We start from the raw sequence: 6,470 nt of genomic DNA, 5'->3' as shown, positions 1-6,470 counted from the left end.
GACTGGATGGAAAATTGATCTGATCCAATATGTCCGTTCTTCGGCTTTTAAATTATTCCACTCATGTATGGTCTGCTAAAGACAAGCCTTTTCCAGGGGCTTCCTGTGTTATAGAAATGGCATAGCCACCCTAACAGAGGTCAGGGTTGCTCTCTTTGGGAGCCTGATGGGGGGGCTACTGCTGCCACCTAGGGGTGTAGTCCTGCAATACGAGAGATAGAGGCTCATTGTTTGAGCCAGAGCTGGGCTGAAAAACAGAGAGTTTCCCCCCACCATGACAAATTATGACCTAAACTAAAATGTTTTATTTTTATTCATTATTTTTTTTGGATGACTTTTCATAGAAAATGGATCACTTTTCTCTGAAAGCTCAGCTGCCATGATGCTGCCCAGCTGCAGCTGCCTGGATCCCCAAGAGAAATTGGAGGCTTTTGATCTGCCTCTCCCTCATAGCATAAATAATGGTTGCACTGACGGAGTCTATGGCTGCACTCTCGGCATGAAACCTCGTGACCAGTCTATGGCTGAGGTATTGTGCCCGTCAGCTACTCTAACCAGCCCTCTAACCTAACCATCTCTGTGCAGCCCCCTCCACCCTGTTCAATGCCCCTTCAGCAGATCATGCAGGCAGTGGTGTGATGTTATTGACAGAAACTGTGACCGTATAGGTCATTGTTGCTACCACTGTTATACATTTGCAGCAAATATTGTACAAAGGTTGCCATGTGAAGTGTCTATGAAAAGGTTGTGATTTGCTGGTTATGATTATGCTCTCTGCATGCACGTATCATTTTGCATTTAAAGTTATAAGTATTAGCTCTGTACTGTCTGTATTTCAAACTTGTGCTGTGCTTCTGGGTGATACCCCAGACAATCTGGCATCAGCACTGCCTAGCCTGCTGGATGGCCCATTAAGGACCATCAGCTGTACAACTGACCCATTGAGACAAGGCAGATAGACCCTGTGACTCAGCAAGACATGCAGGGACAAGCCTATGGACAGAACTCTAAGGTTTTTCCATTCCATGTGCTGGGTAGCTTGTCTTTGGAACAAAGAAAGCAGAGGCCACATGGCAAGAGACTATAAAATGCTGCTGCATCTCCGCCATCTTGTCTTCAATCCTGCTTCTTACTTCTGGAGGAAACTTGTTGCAAACTGAAGCTCTGAACAAAGGACTGAATGATCCATCCCAGCTGGGGATGTTCCAGAGACTTGATTTGAACCTGCAGTTTATTCCATCACTGATACAACCCTGAACCAAGAACTTTGCCATTACTGAATGTAATTAATTCCATTTGACCCATTTTAACTCTCATTTATATTTCTTTCTTTCTATAAATAAACCTGTAGATTTTAGATTCTAAAGGATTGGCAACAGCATGATTTGTGGGTAAGATCTGACTTGTATATTGGCTTGGTTTGGTTCTTTGGGATTGGGAGAAGCTTTTTTTTTTTTTTTTTTTACTGGGGTATTGGTTTTCATAACCATTCATCCCCACAAGGAGTGGTGCTGGTGGTGATACAGGGAAGCTGGAGTGTCTGAAGGAATTGCTTTTATGACTTCTGGTTAGCCAGTGGGATGAGTCCGAAGCCCTCTCTGTTTGGCTGGTTTGGTGCCTTAGTAATAAAGGACTCCCAGCCTTGGGCTGTGACTGCCCTGCTCTAAGCAATTTGTCCTGAATTGACACTCTCAGTCGTGTCCCATAAAAGGCATCATCATTACAAATTGCTATTGTGACAGGCCCTGGGAGCACATCTCTGATGAACTTGTGCTAGCAGGGAGCTGGAGAGGTTCCTAGACCAGTTGTGAAGGCCCAGAGATTGTGGGTGGGGGGGGTCTAGCTACCAGTGGATCACTGAGATCTGTGCCTAACTAAGGGGATCCCTGGATCCTCAGTCCCCCTTTTCATTGTTCAAGGAAAAGGGAAGGGACCACCCCTCCTGGAATAATCAAAGGAAATTTCCATCTATGGAGTCTTGTGGAATCGCCCTTCTCTGGCCTGCACCCTGGGTTTGTAATACAGGAAAGAAGGCTGCCGGGGGGAGAAATGTGGTTCTATATTCTTATTCTTCTTATTAATTTATTTCAGCAAGATCTAAATTAGCTGTTACCACTCAATAAAGAGATCTTGGAGTCATTGTGGATAGTTCTCTGAAAACATCCACTCACTGTGCAGCAGCAGTCAAAAAAGCAAACAGAATGCTGGGAATAATTAAGAAAGGGATAGATAATAGGACAGAAAATATCATGTTGCCTCTATATAAATCAATGGTCCCCCCACATCTTGAATATTGTGTGCAAATGTGGTCTCCCCATCTCAAAAAAGATATATTGGAATTGGAAAAGGTTCAGAAAAGGGCAACAAGAATGATTAGGATATGGAACAGCCTCCGTATGAGGAGAGTTTAGTAAGAGGAGGCCCTGAAACATAAACCCTTATCAGAGGCCCGGTATGAGGCCTGAGGCCTGAACTAAAGTAATGGTCAGGACTTTGCTAACATAACGCAAAGTGAAGCTGTGAGCCAGAGGCAGGCCCTGCTCACAGAAGCTGGCAAGGAAAGGGCTGATGCTGCAAAAAGAGACATACCTAAAAGGTGCTGGACACCAGATATCAGAACATTCGCATACTTGTACACTCCACACACATAACAAGGAACAGGCTGACCCATCCCAATGACAGGGCCAAAAGGGTAATATGATGGAGAGAGTTGTTTTGTTCAAACCAACATGTACAAGGTGAGAGGCGGCACCTTACTACGTAGAGGGCTTGTACCTTGCTGCGTAGAGGGGTTGCACCTCAATACGTCAGGAGTGATGTGTAACTTGTTTGTATCTGTGTATAATAATGCATCCCTGAGTGGACGTCTTTGTCCAGACTAGGGGGCAGTGGAGAGTCCTGCCACTGACTGAGCTGAGTCCATTGCCAGGGGGCACATATTTGTAGCATGTCCTGTAGAGTAGAGTCTACGGGAAACTATTACTGTGCTTCGTTTGACAATAAACCTGGCCCGGGTGACTTCGTACCTTACTAGAGTCTGTGGTCATTGGGGTTTCTCTCGAGGTCTGCTGTGCCAGAGATCTGCAGAGCCAGGGCAGCACACAGAGGGAACACACACATGCAGCCGATTGATATCAACATTGAACAGAGCAGAGCACCACACCGGGAGCATTGACGACAGAGAGATTAATAAGCCTGGGACTTTTCAGCTTGGAAAAGAGTCGGCTAAGGGGAGAAATGATTGAGGTCTATAAAATCATGACTGGTGTAAAGAAAGTAGATAAGGAAGTATTGTTTACTATTTCTCGTAACACAAGAACTAGGGGTCACCAAATGAAATTAATAGGCAGCAGGTTTAAAACAAATAAAAGAAGTATTTCTTCACACAATGCACAGTCAGCCTGTGGAAATCCTTGCCAGAGGATGTTGTGAAGGCCAAGACTATAACAGGGTTCAAAAAAGAACTAGATAAACTCATGGAGGATAGGTCCATCTATGGCTATTAGCCAGGATGGGCAGGGACAGTGTCCCTAGCCTCTGTTTTCCAGAAGCTGGGAATGAGCGACAGGGGATGAATCACATGATGATTACGTGTTCTGTTCATTCCCTCTGGGGCACCTGGCACTGGCCACTGTTGTAAGACAGGTTACTGGGCTAGGTGGACCTTTGGTCTGACCCAGTAGGGCCATTCTTATTTTCTTATGTTCTCAGGATCACAGCTGTGGCAGTAGCATCATTACCACATGGCTGTCCTCAAGGTAGCCATGTTGCTAATCAGAAGCATATGAACAATGATGACAAGCATGAGTTTCAGGAGCAGAGCTTGCAGCTGGGCTTGCGCTGCAGTCCAGGTGGGTAAGATCACCAGGCATCCCCTGTGATTCGACTTCCTTCAGTTTGCCATTAGCCGTGACGGGGGTTACAGCTGGTGCACACTAAGCGAAGCAGCTGAGGTTCCCTCATGGCCAAGTCCCCCCAAGGGAATGTGCAGACATGCTCCATAAAGACAGTTTCCTCCCTGTCTGAACAGATACTGCCTGCTACCCATGCAGCCTCTCCGATGACTCCTTGTCCTTTAAGGTGAAGACCTCTGGTGACAGTGGCTCCCCTTCTAGCAGGAATTGGGTAAGTTGGCAGGTTTCACTATCTTTAAAATGCAAAGTGAAGGATAAAGGCTGCAAGCTGTTTCCATTTGCAGATGTTCTGTGCAGCGACAGAGGAGTCATCTGTTGGGATGACTCAGTGACGGGCTGGATGGCAGGCAGAAATAGGTAGCTTGGGAACTCCTCCCCTACATCTGCCCATGGTCCACGGTGGGTTGTGAAAGCTCCACAGTAATATGACATTCAAAGTGAGCTCAGAGTTTTTAAACCCTGATCCCCGAGTAAGTATTTCTCCAGGGGTCCCATTTCTAGAGGTGCTGTGTGCTCTGGGACTGATCCTGTCAGGGGTTGAGGGAGAGAAGACCCCACAAAAAGTCAGTGACTAGTTCCCAAATCCCCTCGGGCTTATTTGCTCCTGGAAATCACATCGGCAAATGCATTCTCAAAAAGGTTTTATTTTCTGGCTTGATTGTGAATGCAGGAATTCAGAGCTGCGTTGCTCTGTGGTAAAAGGTCTGATAGGGCGTATTACTATATCCTGACTGGCTGAGGGTTTCAGCATTTCTGCCCCATAGATAACTCTCAGAATTACAGGGCTACCTGCATCTCTAGCCTTCAAGTGCCAGATGATAGGACTCGTACCCTTTCATGTCATGGGTGGAATCCTGTGATCCTCCCTGGGCTACAGCACATTGTGGGTTGACTGTGCTTGCTAAGCAAGTCTGATTGGGTTCGACACCTATGGTTCTTCCCTCTGGGAGTCTGTGACTAGTGGTGAGATGAGAGACCAGCCAGCCTTCTTGAACCAAAGTACAGTTTAATCTGAACAATAGGAATAAAGTGTAACATGGGAGAATAAGAGGGTTTTCAAACAAAGAACAATCTGTACACATCTGACCCCAAGCCCTCCCTCTCTGATGGGCACCTAGGGAAGCCTAGGGCCTTCAGACTTCCCCAGTGGTGACTGTGCCTGTCAGTCTGAAAATTTTCTCAGCAACAGCTGACCCACCTCTGCACAGACTCCCAGCGCTGGCAAAACACTAACCTGGCTGGAGCCTTGATATAGGCTTTTCTCAGCTTGTAGTTCCGGTGTTGTCTCTCAACCTCCCTGAAGTCCTTACTGAGAGATGGCTTATCTTCAGCTATTTCTTCCCTTCCTCTTGTTTTCCAGCAGCCTGCTGTTAAAATAAGAAGATCCATACTGATTTAATACAATACAGCCAAAACATAAATGTCCCAATAGTTAACCCAATATAGTTACACAGCAAACATTCCAAGAACTGGGTTTAATATACACATTCATTTAGGCAGCTCAGCTCCATGTCTGTCCCAATGCTGGTCCCAGGTGCTACGGATTTTATGAATACAGGACATAGACAGTCAGAGCGAGAGAGAGCAATAAACTACTTTCATGTGGGAAATGAAGTTCCACATGCATTTGACCTTGAAATCCACTTTCTGCAAACCCTCATTGTGTCTGAATAACAGGTGCTGGGGTCACTATGTACTAGAGAGTGAGAGCTCAGAGAAGGATTATTTTCTATACTGATCCCAATGGCTGTTACCACTCCGGATACAGGCTGCAGACTGACTGACCAGAACCTGAGCTGAATGAGGGCTGAGACACTGGGATCTTTTCAGGTTCTGAGGAAATCCTGATGACAGACGCTACATTTTAACAGGTTTCAGAGTAGCAGCCGTGTTAGTCTGTATCCACAAAAAGAACAGGAGTACTTGTGCCACCTTAGAGACTAACAAATTTATTTCAGCATGAGCTTTCGTGGGCTACAGCTCACTTCTTCGGATGAACAGAATGGAACACACAGACAGGAGATATTTACACATATAGAGAACATGAAAAGGTGGAAGTACGCATACCAATAGGAGGAGTCTAATTGAGATGACTCATAGAAGGTGTGAGGAGAACTTAACATAGGGAAATAGATTCAATTAGTGTAATGACCCAACCATTCCCAGTCTCTGTTTAAACCTAAGTTAATTGTATCTAATTTGCATATTAATTTGAGTTCAGCAGTCTCTCTTTGGAGTCTGTTTTTGAAGCAACCGCACACCATACAACATAAACACTAACCCAGGAACCTATCCTTGCAACAAAGCCCGATGCCAGCTCTGTCCACATATCTATTCAAATGACACCATCATAGGGCCTAATCACATCAGCCACGCCATCAGGGGCTCGTTCACTTGCACATCTACCAATGTGATATATGCCATCATGTGCCAGCAATGCCCCTCTGCCATGTGCATTGGCCAAACCAGACAGTCTCTATGCAAAAGAATAAATGGACACAAATCTGACATCAGGAAGCATAACATTCAAAAACCAGTGGGAGAACACTTCAACCT

Source organism: Mauremys reevesii, unplaced genomic scaffold (assembly GCF_016161935.1).
Source record: "Mauremys reevesii isolate NIE-2019 unplaced genomic scaffold, ASM1616193v1 Contig63, whole genome shotgun sequence".
Lineage (NCBI taxonomy): Eukaryota > Metazoa > Chordata > Testudines > Geoemydidae > Mauremys > Mauremys reevesii.
The sequence above is the reverse complement of the archived record's forward strand: the minus strand, read 5'-3'. Positions refer to the sequence as shown.